The sequence below is a fragment of the Pezoporus occidentalis genome, unplaced genomic scaffold (assembly GCF_034315485.1).
Source record: "Pezoporus occidentalis ecotype Australia unplaced genomic scaffold, CSIRO_AGI_Poc_V1 ctg2, whole genome shotgun sequence".
In the NCBI taxonomy this organism is placed as follows: Eukaryota; Metazoa; Chordata; class Aves; order Psittaciformes; family Psittacidae; genus Pezoporus; species Pezoporus occidentalis.
Genome location: NW_026913855.1, coordinates 17,721,048 through 17,743,296, shown reverse-complemented (window position 1 = coordinate 17,743,296; position 22,249 = coordinate 17,721,048). Strand labels below are relative to the sequence as shown.

At 40.8% G+C, this 22,249-nt stretch overlaps 1 long non-coding RNA gene and 1 pseudogene across 1 annotated transcript; both read right to left on the bottom strand.

Annotated features, from left to right (window-relative positions):
* Positions 1-1,358: 1,358 nt before the first annotated feature.
* On the bottom strand, positions 1,359-21,878 carry LOC134163297 (uncharacterized). Its single transcript, XR_009964679.1, has 3 exons — positions 20,019-21,878; positions 19,406-19,516; positions 1,359-1,629 (listed from the first exon to the last, which is right to left on the bottom strand). It is a non-coding gene; the product is annotated as an uncharacterized LOC134163297 (long non-coding RNA).
* LOC134163385 (U2 spliceosomal RNA) lies at positions 8,612-8,788 on the bottom strand (annotated as a pseudogene).
* Positions 21,879-22,249: the final 371 nt, after the last annotated feature.

Below are 22,249 nucleotides of genomic sequence, written 5' to 3'. Positions count from 1 at the left end.
ACAATTCTACGATTAAGATGATATCTGGCAAAACATTGTTATACAATTAAAAAGTACATTTTTAATGTAGGGAAAGGGAAAAAAATAAGGAAATGCATAGATGTTCAATGAAATGCTTTTATACTCCCTTCCAACACCAGACAGTACTCAGTAAAAATTATGATGCAAAAGACCAGCAACAGCTTCTTCTATATCCTTACATGTATATATGCATGCAACATACGTGCTTTACTGCAGCACCTGTGTAATGAAGTATTAAGTGAATAAATTTAATTCTATTTCACAAAATGGGCCAGATCTTTAGTTGAGACAGGGCCATTTCCACAGTGTTCAGTATCAATCCTCTATCTCTGCCATGTTCTTCAGATTCAATGTGTTTGTTAAGCTTGACAGGCAGGAGGAAAGAAGCTTCCACTTCTGTTATCAGCACAATTAATCACCACACAGCTTAGGTCAATGAAAGCTAACTAAAACTGGGGCAGGAACTGTTGGCCATAAACTCATTGAAGATGAGTCAGCTATCCTTACTAAATATCTAACAGGAGGAAGCAGGAAAGGAAATGGAAATTGGAAAAGGACTTGAGACTCCTACGGACTTCCATGATAAATGAGAGGTGCATTGCTTAACCAACTTGTCATAGAAAGTCTAACATTTGTGCACCATTTGTCTTTTAAGTATAAGCTATCTTAGAACTTATAGAACAGCAGTTAAGTAGAAAACAATGGCAAATTTGCTGGAAAATTATGGGGAAAAACACATTGCAGATCATTACATATCTGTGCAGCGAACTATATGTTCATGTGATATTTATGCAAGATTTCTACTTAAAAATAAAGAATACAAGAAAGAGCATATTTGTGCTGGGGACAAAAGCATTTCAAGTAAGAATCTGCATGGCGCCAGGTTAGAAAAAAAGGCTTGTCAGCATCAATAAATTTACTTTCCAATTAGGTGAAGTCCCAAAGTCAAATTTAACTGGAAGTCAATAAATTTCACTTCCATCGAAACAATATGGGCCACAGCAGTTGTGTAAAATCACACACTGGGCACACAATCATAACAGATGCAAATAGCGATTTGTTATCAGCTGGAGAGTAGCCATGACTTACAGTCCAAAATGTGCAAAGCAATTTTATCTTCAAGGTTTCACAGAAAGGCATAGTGTATCAGGAAAAGCAACTAATAGGAACAGGGAGCTAACGTTATGCAGTCTCGTATATCCTTTTGCAGCGTGACTCCATTTTTCTCTACAGCAAATCTTTGCCAAGGATTGAATTGGAACAAAGTTACTGAAATAAGTGGTGCTCATCACCACAACTTGATTTACTCTCCGCACTGTACCAAAAAAGCTCTGAAGATTAACTGGTGTCTGGCATTCATCTGTATGCACCTGCTTTCTGACCAATATACAGTGAATGACGTTTATACAGTTATTTACCTCATTATTAAAACACACTTCTAGAATCTCAAAGCATCAAAAATTTGCAGGAAATGAGTAAGTAAAATTGTTTGACTGAACCAGACTGCCAGCGCACCACCCAGTCAAAGTCAGATAGCTCCCGGGTTCTGTGTGGCATGGTGGTTGTGTCTTCTTTTCATCTGTGCTTGGGTGAAAATGTTTTTCTTTGCTGGGGAAAAAAACCCAACAAACAACATATTCTGTCCCTCTTTCCTGATATTATGTTAAAAATGTTAATTAAATACATGCACAAAGGATGGGCGCAAGATCCCGGACACGTAACAATGCACGTAACAATGACAAGGTACCACTAATGGTTCACGATGAGAAAAAATTATAACTCTGACCTTTTAGCTGAAACAAAAGGTAAAAGAATCTTTAGAGCAGTGAACCACTGGCTCTTCTGAAAACGAGAAGCACTGATTATTTATCCTAGCCTAGGGGGGAAACTACAATTAAAAAATTGCTTGTTCTGCTCACTGTAAATCTTGAATGCTTTTAATGAAACTTTCTCTCCTTCATGAAGTATTTCTAAAAAAACAGGACAGCACATTAATACAGCACTTCAGATATCCTTAAAGTCAGGTTTAATTGGGGTAATTCCCTCCTGTGAATTGAAAGATGACATTCGTCTCCACTGCCTGGTTCGAATGCTAAACTGAAAGCAGGGCTGAAATGTCAAGGTAAAATAATGCTAATAATTATTCCGAATGCTACATTCCCCTTGACCTTGGAATTTAAGAGGCTGAGATGAAGGCCTTTTGTCGAAAGTCAGGAAGTCATCTGGAGACTTCATTGACATTTATGATTAATACAATCTGGTAACGTTAAGGGAGGAGATAGATAGAAAATATGCAATTTCCAGCAGAAGGGTAATTTCATCTTATATTGTTATGAAATAAAGGGTACAAACCAACACATCACCTGTAATATTACTGCTAGTGTTTTTAGGGGAGAACATGAACAAGCTTAATGTAATAACCACCATCTGTATAAAATAAAATTCATACAACTGACACAAAAAAGAAGAAAATATACTCCATTTCATACAAGTAATCATTTCTTGTAAGACACAAAAAAGAGGGCACAAAGCCCCCAATCCAATTGCTTTACTATTACGCTTGTTATCACAGAAGATTTTCCACTTCATTTGCAACTTAACACTAGAACGATAACTCTGTGGGGTGAAGATTTTATATATTAGTGTCCTGAAGAGACTCTTGCAGCCGTTATTTGCACCTCACATGTGACAGAAAATGCCTCCCCTCACTGATGGCAAATGCAAGGCAGAGAAAGCCTGAAGTCTTTTATAGTCAATGTCAGAGGAGACTCTGTACACTCAGCTTCCATGAAAAACAGCGGAAGGGGACAGCACTCCTTTGTATTCCTCTTTTGATCAGATCATACTCCAGGCAAATGAAATGCTCCAATTGTGGACAAAAGGAAGAATGAAGGCAAGTATTTGTTAACATCTGGCATTTGCAGAGTTAACCCTTGCCACCAGTCCAGTTTCCTAAGGATTCAAGGAGATAATTTACTGACACCCCAGGCTTGGCAAGTTACTGCTTTAAAAATATCTCATAAAACCTGGCCATTTTAAGTTTATACACATACATGCATTTCAAGATATAACCCTATTGAAGATGCTGGCAAAACAGACTTGTAAGACCATGCCCTAAACAATGACATGCAAGTCTCATTCTCTGTCCTGATTTAATGGTAGACCTTAACTGTTAGGCTTGGAAATAAAATAAGAGAGGGAAAGTAAGGCAACACAGGTATTCATAATGGAAAATGTAATTTTCTCAAGTTTCTTTGGTACAAAACTAATTTGAAGAAGTGGTGATACTTCAATTTGGAGTCTGTCTACTGGGCATGTAAAAACTAACACATTTTATCCAGCTATGCTTTTAATTGTGGTCCACACAAATCTTAAATAGGTATTTGCATAATGAATCCCTGCAGCTCATAAAGCCCATTATAGACTATTGAATAAATGGCAGAACTTTTAAAGGTAGTTCAAATAATGATTCTAGTCCCTAGATGGAGTGTTTATAGACTTTAGCTTATTAAATTCTCCGAGTGAGTATCTTAAACCACATCTGAAAATGCCCATTGATAAATTTTATTAAAAGGAGCTTGTAATTATTACAGCATATTGAGGACTTTTCCATCTGATGTATTCTCTCTGTTAGACATCTTTCTGAATGCTCTTCTCTCTCAAAATAAGTTATTCAGCTTGCGAATTTTCTATTACACGCAAGCATGATAAGCCCACAGAAATGGTAAGTGTGCTTCAATTTGTGAAAACTGAATTCTTATTTTGACTTATGAATTCAGTAAATATTGTACAGATATTAAAAAAATAATAGTAATACATTGCCCAAATCAAGCAGGCCAGATTTCCTAAAATGAGGGAAAACACCGAGTGCTGCATGACTGTTCAATTTTCATATTTGGTTACTGTTAACACATATGCACATGAAGCAGTGTCCTAGGTTCAGCAGCAGCAGCAGTCATTTTTCTCCTTCTTGGTAGCTGGTGCAGTGCAGTGTTTTGACTTTTGGCTTGGGAACAGAGCTGATAACACTGATGTTTTGGTTTGGCCAAGGACCTTGTGAGCCTCATGCTCTGCCAGGGAGGAGGGGAAGCCAGGAGGAAGCAGAGACAGGACACCTGACCCAAACTGACCAAAGAGGTATTCCATACCACAGCACGTCATGTCAAGGATGTAACTGGGAGTTAGCCGGAAGGGGTGGTAGTCTGCAGGGTTGGAGGAGGTATGGGTCAGAGCTTGGTCGGGCTGGGGGGCAGAGTTATCGGTTGGCTGGTGCTGAGGTGTTGTGTTCTCTTCCCTTGTTATTTCCTTTATCATTGTTATTATTGGTGGTAGCAGTAGTGATCTCTGTTATACCTTAGTTCCTAAACTGTTCTTGTCTCAACCTGGGGGATTTGCATTCTTTTCGATTCTCCTCTCCATCCCTCTAGGAGTAGGGGGAAGGAAAGAAGGGGGGAAGTGAGTGAACGAGTTACCTGACTGGGTTTAAACCACGACAAGCAGTTATCTGCATATGCCAATACAGCAGTAGACACTAAATGAGCTATCTGTATATTCTATATCCTATTTACATAAGAAATAAAGTAGCTGCCCAATTTAAATTGCTTACAATTTAAAATCTGTATTGAAATATCAATGCTATCAAGACTTACCCAGTGGAGGACTGATCTGCTAAGGACAGGTACTTCTCCAGTCATGTAGCCACTCAAGACTATGGCATAAGCTACCTTGTGCTCCCCCTTCCAGCACTGGCAGCCTGAGGGCTTGGAGTATAGAAGAGGCCAACTGCACCTTCACACTTGATTCTCCAGGAAACTGAGCGAGATCACAGGAGGATGAAAGGATGAGATTAACTGGAGCTGCCCAGAATGTGCTGCAGAAGTCATTAAGCATAGAAAAGAAGTTGGCTGGCAAAACGCATGAACTGCTGAGTGAAATGGTCCACCTGGCCCAGTCTGTCAAACATGAAAGACTCATGGAAGCCACTGCCAGACTTTTCTAACCTATCCCAGTTGGAAAATGGCCAAAGCAAGGCTTTGTAAGAGATGGTTCTGTCCATAAGAGACTAAAAGCCACAGACCCACACATTTTTCCTTTGTGACAGTTCTTGCAGCAGCAGGGACCCCCACTGAGAAGGAAGCATCGATCTCTTCTCCAGCCAGGTAGCATTTTGAACACACTTGTGCGTAATAAGCAGCCAGAATACCACAGCTTTGAAATACTTGGATATTCAAGCAAGGCAGACATTTAAGTCAATAACTGGTTGCCCAGATCAGAAACACTCCTGGGAGCTGAGCAAAAACCTGGGTGAGGAAGAAAGTACAGGTTTAGTGGTCAGCCAGGTCTCCCAAGCCTGCCTTCCTAAATGACCACCAAAAGCAGGGGATAACAAGTCCCATAATCTCTAATTCAGGCATTTTGCAATACTCACACATGGGCATCTTAACATGTAAATAGTTGCAATACAGAGAGAACAGTACCAAGGCTACAAACTTTTATCAAGCATCTGCAAGTATATTTTGACACAAACCAAACATAGGCTTAATGTGCATTTTTGTAGAAAAAATACAGTGAAGGAATATGACTGACAGTTTGCAGGGATGGGAGAGGTAAATGGGAGTATAGGTTTACGTCCCCTTACTCGTGTGGAGCAAATACATTGGCTGGGGTCCAATTTTGAGGGGTGAGATTATGTACGAGAAGAAAGTGAGGGACACCTCTTCATGACACCTCTTCTTTGCCGGAGCAATCCCAGGCACAGCTACAGGTTGGGCAGAGAAAAGATTGAGAGCAGCCCTGCAGAGAAGGACTTGGGGGTGCTGGTCGAAGAGAAAATGAACATGAGCTGGCTTCAGTGTGTGTGCTCACAGCCCAGAAAGCCAACCGTATCCTGGGCTGCATCAAAAGGAGCGTGATCAGCAGGTTGAAGGAGGTGATCCTGCCCCTCTACTCTGCTCTCGTGAGACCTCACCTGGAGTATTGTGTGCAGTTCTGGTGTCCTCAACATTAAAAGGATATGGAACTGTTGGAACAAGTCCAGAGGAGGGCCACGAGGATGATCAGGGGACTGGAGCACCTCCCGTATGAAGACAGGCTGAGAAAGTTGGGGCTGTTCAGGCTGGAGAAGAGAAGGCTGCGTGGAGACCTCATAGCAGCCTTCCAGTATCTGAAGGGGGGCTATAGGGATGCTGGAGAGGGACTCCATTAGAGACTGTAGTGACAGGACAAGGGGTAACGGGTTAAAACTTAAACAGGGGAAGTTTAGATTGGATATAAGGAGGAAATTCTTTCCTGTGAGGGTGGTGAGGCACTGGAATGGGTTGCCCAAGGAAGTTGTGAATGCTCCATCCCTGGCAGTGTTCAAGGCCAGGTTGGACGAAGCCTTGGGTGAGATGGTTTAGCGTGAGGTGTCCCTGCGCATGGCAGGGGGATGGAACTTGATGATCTTCAGGTCCTTTCCAACCATAACTGTTCTATGATTCTATGAAGACGGAATAAAGGAAACAGTCCCTGGACCACTCATCCCACATGGTATCTGTGGCTGCTGCCATCTATGGATGTTTTAATGGTACATTTGGCCATTGCTGGTCACAGTAACTGAAGAAATTAGGATTGAGGACTGCAGGCCTGAATTTCAGAAGGTACATATTTCAACAACAACTCCCTAATTAACTTCATAGGACCCAAAGCAGTGGCACGGTGAGGGGGGTGTGGAAGGGTGGGGAGGGACATAAAGCATTGGTAAAGCACTTCAGAGCATAGAAAAATCTGTGCATCACCTTCTCCACAGCAGTGATATTTTGCTACATGTAAAGATCTAGTAAGTTCCTTTGGTTGAGGGACAATCTAGATAAAATGAGATCTGTAACAACACTTGGTGTAATCACTCTATCAAGAAATTTCAAAGTACCAACTTTACTACTGAAGGTATCATTCAGAAATGTCTTTCATTAATGAACCTTACTGAGCTTCCAAGCAACACACTGGGCCACACTGCTGTAAGAAACTAATGTACTTGTTTCATGGTGGCTAAAACCAGCTCATATCCTCAGCAAAACACTAAGCAAGTCAGTGAGAAGCCCTGGCAGTGAAGCTTGAATCTTCTGCTCATAATCCTGCACTCTATAGGACATTTTTACAGCCAGGAACATAAATTTTGAGATCCATATCTAAACATCTGCAAATTCAATACTGACATCGGTCTGAAGATTAGTTAAGAGACACTGGTGTTGAAAAGTACCTGCAGCTAGTTAGTCAGCCAAATCTTGCTTTAACACCTCTGGCTAAAACAGAAAACAGCATTAATAGACAAATGTCAGGATTACAGAAACGTAAGTTTCTTCAGTGTAACCAGTGCCAGAGCATGCAGACAAGTAAAAAAACCCCAAATATAATTTAATGAAAAAAAAAGAAATCAATGCCAACAAAGGTATTAAACTCTAAATAAACGCAGGCTGGGGTTTCTGAAGATGCTGCATGCTTCTACAAGTTCCCTAAACTGTACCTATCCTGGAGGCAAAAACCTGAAACCATTAAAAATATATGAAAACGAAAACAATGCCTGTAGGGCTTCCCAAACACCCATGCCCTCCATAGTGCCCTCATTATATCTCCTCAACTGACAAAACCTGAATCTTCACCAGTTCTCCTGGGAACTTCCAAGTTGTTCTCTGCTTAGGCTCTAGCATGGGTTGCAGCGCCCTAGATGTCAACAGGGCTTACCTATGTGGTAAGGGTCTGTCAGGGTTCAGTACTTCTGTTTCTTCTATTTTTCTAGCAAAGAGCAAGTACCACAGTATTGTCTATCTGAATTGTAAGAACAGGACAAAACTTCAAAGAAAGAGTTTTAGAGCTACAAACAGTCTCTCTACACAACTCTCCTACCTATTCCCTATGAAAAGAGTTTAGGAGGTTCAAGCACCTCAGACCTTTCAGTAAGGTTTCTACATGAGGAAATAGCTTCTTAGCAACTCCTTTGCCCTGATCTGAAAGACATTTAAAATTCTTTATAGTCCTTCTCCTTTCCAGTAAAAACAAAACAAGCTGTTTAACTTCATTGCAGTCTGACAGTTAATAGCTCCTGTATTGTCTCTTAATCACACTGAAACGTCTGTTGAAGGATGTATCATTGTTTTAACTTCCTGCTAGCTTTTTTGTTACACAGCCTGACATTAAACTAAATTAACTGTACTCACATTGTAACCATAATTTACAACTTTTTAAAGAGACACAACACAGATCTTGAAAATCATAAGTGGATCACAAAAAAAAGATGAATGAAAGAAGGGCTATTCTATGTCTTTCAGAAAAACAAAACTAGGGAAGTATCAATGGAAAAGAGGAAAGAGTTTCAAAGATGAGAAAAGGGATGCTTCTACACACAGTGTGTTGAGAGGGTTGCTGCACCCTCCTTGCTGCAGGATGTTACAGAAAAATCAGGGAAACTCATGGAAAAGAGTTTACACCTTGCTTTGGCTCAGAAAGCCCCTGAACCAGGAGCCACTGGAGACAGAGAAAATACTGCTGTGAAATACTTGCCTTCCTTGTGCACTTGCACCTCTGCATTTGCCAGCACTCACTCTTCCCATCACCCAGTTCTCTTCCCAGAGGCACTGCACTGCTAGGTCAAGGCACAGAGCAAGCTCCAAGTCGACCTTCCGTTTCCCACACCCCTTTAACGTCAAGTCCTCAAACTGAAGATAATGTCTGGCATAAAATTGACAAGAATAGATATTACACTTGATTTTGGATAAAAGGCCAAGAAAGGGATGTGGAGACAAGACAGCAAGTTAGTCTGACTCAGTAGACTCAATATTCAGAATTTGATATTTGTGGAGAAAAAAAAATGAGCAAGGTACCAAACTGCTTTTCCTGCGCTCTATCTATAATATATTGCTGCATCCTTCAAAATGGAACCCACAGAAAAATCTTTCTGCTGTTTTTTTTCTGAAAGCAGTTTCCTTCATCCCCTTTCCTTACCAAATGATGGCAAATCCAGCAATTCTGGGTTCCTGAACAAAATGACAAGGCTCAACCAGTACATCACATTCTTTTTGGAAAAAGGATTTAAAAAACCTATAACTTTGAGTGAGTGCTTGGTAAAATATTATACATACCCTAACGCCATGGGGCAAAGCAATAAAAGCAGGAACTCTTTCATTCATATACTCACAAATGTGCCTATATTCTAGGCTGAGACAAATGGTCAGCAAAGGTGGGATGCAAGAGAAGCCCAAGGTGTTTTTTACTACACACCAATGACGCTGCAAGTCACAGCTGAACCTGCAAACTCCATATACTGAAATCCACTTTGTGGAAATCATATAATATATGTCCATACTCTGTGAAACTGTGACTCAAAACATGTTCCAATAATATTAATTCACTTCATCTTCTTTTGTATGAGGCAGTAAACATGGCACCAACTTTGTACCAGATTTGCAGCAAATATCCCCTTGACATTCCTTTTTTTTTTGAGATTCTTCCCTACCAGACTGAGTAGGAACTACCTGCAGATGGTAGTTAGCTTCAGATAAATCCTGATATGTACCAGATATCTCCAGTCACTGTGCCATTTTCATTACATGAGAAAAGACAAACATCCAATTTAAAAGAAAACTAATAACTTTTGAGAAAACGGGATGGGCTTGATTAAATGATACCGTACTACAAGCTTTTGTTGTGGGCAAACAGAATCCTATAGTTCAAAGTAATTATCTCATCAAGTTCCACATCATTAGGATTGAAACTAGACATCATAAAGAACAGTGGACTAATAATTCACCAATGAGAACCTGGTTTTACTCCAGCTTGCTATCTTTTTTGTAATGCATTTGTTGGTTTCAGCTCATCACCCCCAACTTCACTGGACAAGATGACACACCTCTTCATTTTCTATTCATCATAAGCCTATGGGTGAATTAGTAAACTAGATTAAATTTCCTTTCTGAGTGCCAGAGGGGCACTGGGAAATTTGCATGAGCTCCCTTCCCAGGACATGGCGCGTGGAGAAAAGGGAGAATCAGGAATTGTCAGAGCAAGTTCAGTTTTGCCCCCTGGACCTTCTGCATTTTTGTGGAGGAGGGCAGAATGTATCAACACACCCTCTCCTCCACTCCAAAAAGATAGCGCTAGGATGATAAGTGGGAGATCACTTCATAAATTAAAGGTGGCTACGAAATAGTTCGGGACATTAAAGACTATCTGCAGCAGGACAATTCTGTTGAGGATGGGAAATGGCAGAGTAGAGCTTATGGAGTCATTAGTCATGCTATCACTCAGAGGATTAAATTTTAATACTTTCTTTTCCTTACTATCCTTCTCCCCACTGTGATTTTTTTTTTACCCCTGCACCTGCCCTCTAGATATTAGATAACCTGAACATGAAAGAGTAGAACCTTTTTGACAGTAAAGCTGAAATCCTTCTGTTTTGTCATGCATTCAAATGGGAATCAGACCAACTGAATCCTGACCTACTTATCAAACTGAAACGCCTGCTGGGAAGTATCAATAAAAAGACCCACTGGGAGGTCATTCAGCCTGGTCATGGCTATTATGGGAATTGTGAAAGAGAGGGTAGCTATCCTAAGAAAAATCCATTTTTATATATTCTTACTTCTTAAACATCTACCTATCCAAAGTGTGATAACTTTTCATTGTATTTTTCCTTTAATGCAAGCTTCCAGGGCAAATTCCAGTGACAATAAATAAGTCTGCTTCATCAATCAGACTAGAGCACTTAATGGACCACTAAACAGAAAGTGTTTCTCTGAGGGTGGCCAAGGCTCTTCAGTGGCAGTAAACACAAACAGTTGAAGGTCTGCACAGTATCCCATCAGGTTTATCATAGTCCTTAGAGTAAGTGAAGTGATTAGAGCCTTTTCTAAAAATTATTTTTAGCCCACATAACGTAAACTCATCTCGATTGAGCTTTCACTAAAAACTTTCTGAAGCAAAACAAAAAAGTCTTGCAGGTTCACTCCAGCACAGATGCAATGGGTAGCAAAGAAGGCGGCTCTGCACTTGCTCCTCAGCATGAATGTTTCTACCCAGCCTTTTCCCAGAGTAGGTATAGGGATGGAGCTTTTAACTTCCCTGCATAGGGCTGAGCTCCTGGGCTGCTTCTGCCTCTATAAAACGAGCCCCAACTGAGAGGTCTCTGTCCTACATTATATTTTTGGCAATTTCTTCAGAGTGAGACAAGTCATTTTTCTCTATAGGCCTCTAATCACACCCTGTGTTGACTTAATGTCAAGTATAAACACTTCACCAGAGACCCATGATGACTTGCATGTGAAGGTCATGCTACCTTCTGCCATCCTTTTCCTACTCCAATTTTCCTATGAGTCTATGTATCCTTTCAAATCTGAAGTCACCTCTATGGTGGTGCCAACTATTACTACAAATCCAAACCATTTTAAATGTGTCTGTACATACACATATGTATTTTTATATATATATATATATATATATGCATATTCTGAAAACAAAACATGAATTAATATTACAGGCTCTTGATTTTAACAAAGAGCCCAATTCAGGCAGTTGAACACACTGAGGGATCAAATAAAAAAAGGCAGAAACGAATAAATCTCTCTCCACTTTTGAAATCTAGCCCAAGGGCAGCAATCACTGAGTTGAATTCTCTGGTCTGTGTTACATAGAAGGTCAAACTACATGGCTGTAATGGTCCCTTTAGGCCTTAAATACCTATGAAAAAATATGGCCAAGCTTTGCTTTTGCAGCAGACAGTAGGACATTTGTCTTACCCCTTGTGTTGGGAACCTGCACCTGAAATCTGCCACAGCAACAGATATTTTTATTAGTAATTTCAGATTAAAAATATTAAGCACAGCAGGCAAGAAATTCACAGAGTCATTCAGTGCTGTTTTTAAAGCCCTTGTCTGTGATCTCATCATTGCTACTAAAGCTGATGCTGTTTCCATGGCATTTCTGATTACCTAGTGACCCAGCTTCTAAACCATTTATTTTTTATGGATATATATTGATGTATATTTGCGATTGACACCCTTTTCACCCATTTATGTTAACTAGAGCTGATTTAGAAGAAGCATCTTTCAGTTTATTAGTTACGGGCACTGTACAGGCCTCTAAGGCACAATATTGCTTCCACAGCAGGAAGCCCATTCTTACAACACAGGTAATGTCCTTTGCATCCCAGCTTCTGTGTGTCTCATGATACCCTCATGTTGGCAAAACAGGCTTAGCTAAAAATGTCCAATACCATCTAATGATATTTAGTTTAGCTTATAATTAAAATGGTTATTTTATACCCTGTTCACAGGCCTGTGGGATCCAGAAAAGTTTGTCAGAAAATCCAAATCTTTTTGTTTTCTTTCAACAGGGCTCTGTCAGCATGACAAAGTACTGCTGGCTTGTGATTTCGCAATATGATTTGTTGATTCTGAGTGATTTTAAATGTACATTACATAAAGATTTATCAGCATTTTATCAAAGATTTATAATTTTGCACCTAATTTTAAACATCCTCCTCCACTGTGCTCTGCCCCAGAGGCATGAGCATACCACATAAAGGTAGTACTAGTCAAATAGCAAGAGAAAATACCACAAGACATACACAAACCACAAATATAAAAGATTTTTGTGCTCGGGGAGAACGGGAGAAGTGGAAGTGATAAGACCTGCACAGGGGCAAATATTTAGTTTAAAACATTTCTGCCTTTCCTTTGGATTTCTAGAAGTGAAAAAATCCCAAGCAGGTGGGCATGAGCGGTGTTATTTGAGCAACACTGCTTAAGTGCTATCACTCATTCAAGTAATATGCTGCACCACAAGGTAATGGAAGACATTCCAGCAGTATAGTATCATCTTGAAGGAGATGCTCAAACATTTTTTTGCCTGTAACTTGGAAGATACCACGTGACTGGTTATTAACATATTCACTCTCAGGTCAAAACTCTTTCAGGGAGAGGACACACCACTTTGAGCATCTAATAATGACATCTTTGCACAAGCTTTACTTTTTGGTTATAGGTATATCATCTCCTCCCTGTTCTTTGTGAAAAAAGGCTGATAATGAACAGGGCAGATCTTGAAAAGATTTAACACTTCATCCAGCAGTATTGCCAACTCCTGGCATTCAAATATCATGAGTCAGCCTCTCTAAAATCATAAGATTTTATTAAATGTAAAAGGTAATTAAGTTGTGGGTTTGTATTTTTTTTGTTAATTCACTTTAAAAGAACTCTTATGTAGGCACTTCTGCAGCGTTTCCAAGCATTTCTTGGCAACCACAAGGCAAAGAAATGTGCTTCAAGAAAATGCAAGCTAAGATCCTCATACATTTAGGTGATAGGTACTGGGACTTGGTGAAAAATATTCTGAAGTCCAAGCTCACAAGGAAATACAACGCAATTACGTAGGGGAATAACTACAAAACTCAGCACCTTTAACACTGTTCATCTAGCAAAGGATTAAATTTCTTCTTTTATCCTGGCTAAGCAACACCCCCCTAAGTTCATGCCACAGCTTATGGCACTTCTGCCCCCAAACCCCCACAGCTGAGATTCAAGCTAAAGAGATATCCCTGATTTGCTGTTTAGAAAGCTCACTCTCCTTGTTAAAACAAACTTTGTAAAAATTTCTTGGAATAAGGGAAAAAACCCACAAGTGCCCACAACTTAAGCCCATCAGTACCACAGTGGCAATGCCAGCCCAAGCTTCCCTCACCACCATGAAGTACTACAAGATTTTATTGAGCAAAAAGATGGAAGTTGCAAATGCAGGTATGCCAAACCAGCCACTTAGACTGAATTGAGCATGTAGACAGCTGTCTCTAAGTTTGCCAGCTGATGGGCCTTGATGGCCCATTGGACAATACAGTCCATTAAGAATGACCACTCAACACCAGACTGATCAATGACACCTCTAAACCTCTTACTGAAGGTATCATTGCAGCCTTCCCCAATGGAAAGTGCAATGCATTAATGCACACATTAAAGTGCATGTATTTTTAAATAGACTTACTGAATTTTCTAAAGAGCCCTTGCTGAAATAGTCCATTTTTATTTTATTTTTTTTCCTTCTACTTATTTTAAGCAAGTTTCAGTAGTTGAAAAGACAGGATAAGAATTAAAAACCAAAAACCTCCTAACAGATAGGAGCAATTACAGATTACAGTTTTGGTTTTTTTTTGAATTGGTGGTGGGTTGGTAGGTTGTTTTAACTGTAAGCCTGATTGACTTAGAGGCCACCAAACCTGAGGTGGTTCTCAGGCTGATACTGCTGTTTTTTTTTGCTTGTTTTATAAAGCTGCACAGTCCAGAAGGGACTTTCCCCTCACAGATTTGTTCCACAGTCCACCAATAGTAACTGGCTGTGGGTGCAGAACTACCAAATCTCTGGCAGATGCTGTGCTTGTGAGCAAGACCTACTTGTTAGTCCTCCTGGGACTGACAAACCTGAGGAGGAAGGGCGTGCAGATTCACTTTGACAACTCTAATATTATCAGCCTGTTAAGAAGAATTTCTTTCTGAATTATTAGCTAAGGAAATGGGGTGGGTGGGGAGGAGGGATGGAGAAGTAAGGTTACCCTTTCTTCATCAGGGACTGGAAGGATCTGGGTAACAATGGAGACTTAGAGAAACAAATCAAAGTCTATTCTACTCTCTTGAGAAGAAGACTACAACATCAAGTCACCTTACAACATGAAGTTATATCTTGCAGATACCAGAAGAACTGGAAATCTTTGGAGGATCAGATATGCCTTAACTAAGTCTACTGCAGGTGGGCTTCTTCTGGGGAAATGCACGACCAGAATTTTAGCCGTAAGCACTTCCTCAGTGCCATACCACTGAAGTAAATAGGTGGAAAACAGTGTCCTGTAGGAAATCTAGGCATTACCACCTTGAGGACTCCATTTCAAAAGGGAGGTTTTGAAAGGATCATACAGGGATGATGATCTGAAAGGCCATTATAGCATGGGTAAGCCATCTTCACAATGCCATTTCATAAGTTCTACTGACTACAGTATGATGATGAAAAAATATAAGAGTACATCTTAAGGAAAAAAGGGAAGGCAGCTTTTATAACCACTATTTTCAGAAATCTGAAATTGAACCACAAACCACTGTTTCAGGCCAGCTAACAGACCGGAGGGATAGATTGGAAGAGCAGGAAATACCCATTTTACAGTCAGAGGAAGCCTCAGCTTTCACTAACAAGAAAGGAAACATACATGAAATCCAGTGCCAGAGATGAGGAGAAAGAAATTTGAAACACAAATCTTAAACACTCCAAACCCAAATAATGGCAAATCAAATGAAAAATATTTCTTTCTGATGCTGTTTTCTTATAATTACCTGAAGAAAGGTGTCCAAGGAAGTTATTTTTTAACATAGAACATTAGCCAAAATGTTGACTTAAAAACTAAAGAGAAAGAAACAAGGGTAAATTTTTGATAAGATGGTGGGTGCACTGTGTTTCTTGTGTACTCAAGGCTGCATCTCTTTCCCAGATCAAAATGGGCATTTGGTCTCCACACCTACTGAATCCCTGATTTGTAATGTGCAAAAGGAAACCCACTGAGGGCCAAATGGATCCCTGCTGGCATCTGCCTGAACACCACCCAGAAGCCTCCAACTGCTCAATCCTCATGTCCTCAGGGCAGCAATGCCCCATGTACAAGCACCAAGCGTACGTGTCACTTGCCAAGGACATGTTCTGCAGTCACTTTAACATGGTAGTCCATGAAGTGTTCCTGTTAGGCATTATTACCTCTTGTTAATTTGATCTGGCTGTGCTTTCAGAATGTGAGTGAAGGGCTTTGGCTGTATAAAGCCCAGCTTTTTTTGCCAGGCCTGCTCCTGCTCCCCACACCTCCTTCTCCCCTGTTTTTGGTATTTATAGCTGCAACACTCATTTACAGTTGCATAAGTGTAAAGAAGGATGTCTTCTGGGTTTTCACGCATCTGCCCACGTGAAATTACCACGTTAGTAATTACCTCATTGTTTAAGTCAAAAATGCAGCTAACAGAGATTGCTTTTGCAACCTTGTCACTTCAGAATGCCTTAAGACAGTATAAAAGTACCCATACCAGTAAAACATGTTTTCCAGAAAAGGAGACTGTTTTCTGGGCATATTCCTTGCAAAAGCTTTACCTCCTCCCCTATTTAGCAAAGCTTAATATAGGATAAACATTTTGTCACTTACCATTTTAACTTACATTGAAATATTGCATGGCTCTCGCCCTGGGGATGCTAAATAATTTTTATCAGATTAAAAAAAAAAAATAATATCTGTTTTATTTCTCAGAGGCTTTTTAAGATACCAAGAAGCCAAACCTTCTGCTATCACTTTTCTGCCCAGTATGGCTGCAGAAAACATACAGGCCCTGATTTCAAACTCATTTATACATATTTAACAGAGAAGAAAACAGAGGAGTCAGAAGCAAAGAAATGATTTTCCACGGTCACAAAAGCCGGTCATAGAAGCACAGCTGGGTGTTGGATCAGGATCTCTCGGCAGCCAGCCACAAAAGATGCACAGCACAGAAAAAACATTTCCTGTAAGGAAGCATTTGACTTTCAAAGCTGCATGAAATGTTCACAAGAAAACCATGTAAATGCCCAGTGGACTGGGGGGCAGGGGGTGAAGAGGATTTCATTAGAAACTGGAAGCCCTCTCTTGTTTCACCCAAAGATTTGCTCGTCACAAGCACTGCCAGCTAGCCTGAGGTGATTCTCATGTTTTGTATCAAAACCAAGCAAATATTCAGTCTCTAGTAGTTTCGATGTGAGTTTGCCTTGAAGTTCATTTCAGTGCGACACCAGTCAAACTCCACGGATAATGAAGCTCATAGTGGCAATATTTTCCCGAGTCTCTGCAAAAGGAAAGCACTACTTTTTTTTTCTGAAGCACTAGCAAGTACAGTGCTGCTGTAGATATATGCTTACACTGCACAAAGCTGTGAGCATTGAAGACATTACAATTGCTCCTCCTCTTCCATCCCACGGCTGTTTCCACCACCCCACTGCCAAGGTTTAATGTCTCAAAGGCACCAGGGGGTTTGCACGTGCCCCCCAGTCTGCAACAGTGCACACCCAGCCCAGCCAATTAAAGCAATCAATACAGTTTGAGATAATCTGATGGATCTGTGCTGAAACAGATGAAGTGCCCACACAATCCTTTCCATCAGCATAGTGGTGGGGCCAACTGTGAGTCCTTAACTGCACTAGTTATATTTGGAGGTGCTGGGTGCTCACAGATATCTCTTCCAGTACACAGCCTAGCTAGAGGTGTCCTCCAAGTGACGTTAACTGAAACTCGCATCTTCAGGTTTCAGCAAAAGCTATGTCAGGTAGGAGCAGAAAAGGATGCGGTCTCTATTGAGTGTGAATAAGCTGAATGTGGGTGTGAAGATATCAGCCACTCTGCTTTTCTACAGGATTGCTCATTTGACTAGGGGCAGGGTGACAGTTTTACTATGCTATTATCATGTAACTCTTTGCTTTTACAGTTGTTCTGCTGCTGTGTAAGGACTTATTACTGAAGTGTAATATAAGCGTAGAAGCCCATTGCACAGACCACACTCCCCTTGTGCTATGTGCTGTACCTGGACAGAACAGGGTGACAGTCGCAGTCCCAAAGCATTCGTGACCCGAATGTAAAATGTTGGGGCAGCGTGGCCAGGAAAGGGAGTAAAACAGGACAAGGGCAGCCAGCACATTAGCCATACATAAAGTCTTTTAAGGGGCAGTGTGGAACAGAAGAGTCATATGAATGGATGCTAAAAGCCAAAAGAAGCTGCTTTGCACAGCTTCACAGGACACTCCTTTGAAGTATGAAGAATGTTTCAAAATGGAATGACTACTCAGGGGAGGCCAGGACTGCATGTTATTAGATGTGGAAGCTAACTCTTCAATACTGAGGAGGTGATGATAGGTAGGGAGAAGACAGACCACGATAAGCCTTGAAGTAAAAACAAGCAGCATAAGTTTCTAGAGCGAGGCAATGGGAAAGCACAGAGAACAGACAACACGGTTAAACTTAAGCGTTGGGAAAGTTATCTTTGCAGGAGCACTGGGATTGGGTAGGGTACATCTGTCAGATTTATGACAGGATAAGTACAGTGACTGATCCATAAGATAACAAGAGCTGAAGTTGTAACAGCAAAGATGTAGTTGTCTGGGTAGAGAGAAAAGGATGTATTACATAGATGGCATTCAGAATGAACTTATGAGACTGGGTTATAAATGGTAGGGGATATTAAAAAGAGTGAGGCTGAAAGAGGAGGAAGCAATTCAGATTCACATCTTTCCTAATGAGGAAGGTGTGTGGTACTCTTCATGTAAAAATGATATGCCTTGGTTGTGCAGGAGTTGCCATGGCTGGCCACTGAAACACAAAAGACCAGAGCCAAAGGAGTTCTCTGGCTCTTGGGCTGAACAGCATTGTCTGGCTTCAATGCCCACAAGGATGAAAGAAGGATAAGGACAGGGAATATTATGAAATACAAGAGTAGAGACAGTGGCAGAACTGGAGGACCCAGTGAAGGAAAGCAGGTGAATAACCCTGTTATGGACAGTATGAGTTGCAGAGGAGAGGTGCTGAGGATACACAAAGGAAGGAAGGAGGGAGGCACATCTGTTAACTTGCCCTTATGAGAAATTTGCAGAACCACATGCAAACAAAGGACCTAGTCAAAGGGGTCAGGATATAAAAGACTGACAGTAGCAATAAAAATGTTTTGCCTGTATAATGCAATTGTATCCTAAACCTGTAAAGTGCTCCTAATGTAAACTTACCTTAACCTCTCTGTTTAAGACTCTCTCTAGTCCAGCGCCTTTCCTGATACAGAAACACATGGCATTGTGTACTGTAGGTTGAATGCTGAAATAAATGCAAAGTGGCATCTTTTAGCTCAGTACTACCCCTCCCATATCAGTCTTTCTCACATACAACCAACACAAGCACTGGTAAAAACAGTGTTCCTCAAAGGTTTTTTCTACTTTCTGGGTACTAGTCATACAGCAGTGTCAGTACTGTCACAGCCCTGTTCAGGTCAAACTTCTAACAACATTGCTCTTTCACAGCTTTCACCCTGCCTTACCTCAATTGCATTGGTGCCCTTGCCTGCCTGCACCTCCTCTCCTACAGTGGCATGGCCAGGCTTTGTGCTGAGAATGGAAAAGCGTCTCCTGTTGCCTTCACAGGCATCCTCAGTTCTGGACGTGTTATTGTCAACTCCATCATACATGTTCTAGCCAAGTGTCAATATGCCTGGAGACCTGGCTTGTAGGTTCCTACAGGTACTATACACCTCGGGAGTTCATTAGTGCTGTGATTAATCAGGATGATATGCACATGGTAGTCAGTCACATCAATATTAAACTGAATTCCAGGCACCTGGTTCTCTGCTTTAAGAAACAGGGCTTCAGCAATTAATCTTCTTCTGTTCCACTGCTGTTCCTGTTTTCTGATGCTCCCCGCCCCATGCTTACTTCAGCATGATCCCAGCTAGGGAAAATAGAAAAGGAAAACAATAACTTCAATGACTAAATAACTTGGATGTAAAACAAAGAAGTTGCACAAGATTTTACTTACCTTTTGGCTAAAAAAAAAGGGGGGGGGGGGGGAAGGTCTGAAAATGGAAAGCTTTTACCTCTTAGAAGAGTTACCTCTTGATAAACCTGAATCCACGTTACTTTTGGATAGAGCACAGGCATACCTGAGTAATCTGCACCTTGGCTTATGTTTCCCCAGAAGCCAGAACCTCATTCCCCCAAGTTCTCCTGCTACCTCCTGCAGCAAAATGGCACCAGAGGACACCTGGTTATGCCCAACCTCCAACGTCTGCCAGGAGGATGAGGAATGGAGTACAGTGTCAAAGGCATTGTTCTTATGTAGGACAAGAGATCTTTCTTTTGACTGCCTTGTATTTTTGCTGGGGTGTGAAACAGAAATCTGCCCATGCCTGTTCCCTTCCTGCTGCTAAGAGGCTGCTCAATAATTCAGTTACCTCTCCCCAAAGGAAGCTCTGCTGGCCTGCTGCTTGCTCAAGCCAGTTGCTGCTGCTCGGCAATGAAGTCTGAAGTGCCACAGACTTCCAGGGGCCCCTTTGGCACCAGCTCTTTTGTATTCCAGTGGCCAGCAGCAGCTCCTTAACTCCCTGGCAGCCAAAGCTCATTATCATTTTTATATAATTAAACAGTGCTGCTTGTTCTCCTCATTAGGTTATCACAGCAAATTGATGGTTATTTGAGGGAACTGCCACAATAGGAGACAAAACACTGGCAACAGATAAAACAAAAGGATGCACACAAAGCTCTTTAATTAAACTCTGTGAAGGGATATGAATTCTAGCAGAGATTTTAGTTACCCTGCTGAGCCTCTTTCTGATTAGCTACAATACATCTGCTGGCTTTCCTAGTATCCATCTGTACTGCTAAAGAGAAATTCATTCTGGCTACACAAGATGACCTCAAAGACGTCATCTGTGGATAGTCTAATAGCTTATGTATGTTGACAAAATGGTTCTGAGTTCTTGATGTGTTGACATGAAGAAGCATCCTATTTGCATATAACAATGTGCTTAATATGCATGCGCACACATATGTATATATGCACACACAAATAACAGTGAGAGGCTAACATGTAAGCCAAAAGAGGTTGGAAAACTATGAGGGAAAGGATTCTTTCTCCAAGAACTCCTTATCACCACAATTATTTTTTCTTTTGGCACTCATCATCTGTTCCCCTCCGCCCTCTCCTTCCCTTCAGCATCCAGGTGCAGAAGCCACAGTGAAGGCTAATGGATGGGACAAGAAAAAAGTAAGGTATATATTATGTAAGGTATATTAATCATAAGTTAGGCTGCTACTTTGAAGTTTAATTTTCTTTCAAAATGAAAAAAAGAGAAAAGAAAAAAAGGAAAAAAGAAAGAATAAGAATTGAAAAGAGATCTGTCATGGAGCATTTGTAAGAGGCAGTGCCACAAAACCCTTTGGGGCTTTCCATTCAGGTCATAAGGGATCTGGTTAAAATCGCAGTGGTCCTTAATCCACAAGTAATTGACAGCACAGCTCCCAGTGACTCAGTGTGGTATACTGCCACAGTGCTCATTACTACTGCAGACCTGTAATCACTATATTTTTAGTCATGTGCACCCTGTTGGCTCTATACAGCCTATTGATACAATACACAATTTGCAGATTTATCATAATTAATTACCTGCTGGCATACTAAAAGCCATTACCATCTAGCATCCAATTCAGAGGAATGTATTTGATGGAATGAGGCCAGACTATATGATGCAGACATACAGCCTCAAAACACTCAAGGAAAACAGTGGTTCCCTGTGCTAAACATGGTGCAGTTTTTTCCCTCAGAGCCCCAGGAACTTGGGTGGATGAAAGACCTCTTCCTCATCTCTTACAGAGCTCTGAAAATATCCCAAGTTCTGCCTAATTTAAACAACCCAGTCCTCAGGGTCCTTCTTGGTTGCCAATGTCCTACTGTGAAGGATCCATTAAATCTTTTATTTATTTGTCCATAGAGGCCACTGAAGAATGTCACAAGGTATTTCCTTTTCCAAAGTATATTAAGCCAAACATGAATGAGGCCCTAACATTATTCTGGGTGAGGGTGTGCACTCATATTTGCCAGACTACTGACAGTCCGCAGGGAGAAAATATTCCCAGGCCCAAATTCTGACCACCTTACATGCAAGTAGGTGCAGATTTGTTACACTCATGACTTGGCAGTATTTTACATTCAGGCTTTGTAATGTCAGATGTAAACGAACACAAAGTTCAAAACACTGGGGAAAAAAGTCTCATACTGATTTTCTCTGCATAAACCTCAGCCTCTGCTGTCCCACTGAGCAAGGAAAAGGCCATATTATTATTATTTTTTAACTGCAATTTAATAGTAATTAAAAATGGAGAGTTCCAGCACCGTACTGGCAGTGTGATTTCATTTTAGCATTAAACATCAGTTTACTGTTAACTCAGACAACTGTCCACCTACAGAAACTCTCTAACTCAGTCATCCCCTAGGATGTCTGTCCTGGACTACGTCTGAAAACCAGCAGAACAAGAGATTCTGACCAGTAACAAGTATCACCAGAAAGGACCAATACTTTCCCATTATGAAAATATAACTCCAGAAGGTCTGTATTTTTTTAAAAGATCACATGCAACTCTTATTACAAAACTAAATTAGGCTTGCATTTGTCTCAGTAAGGTAGAA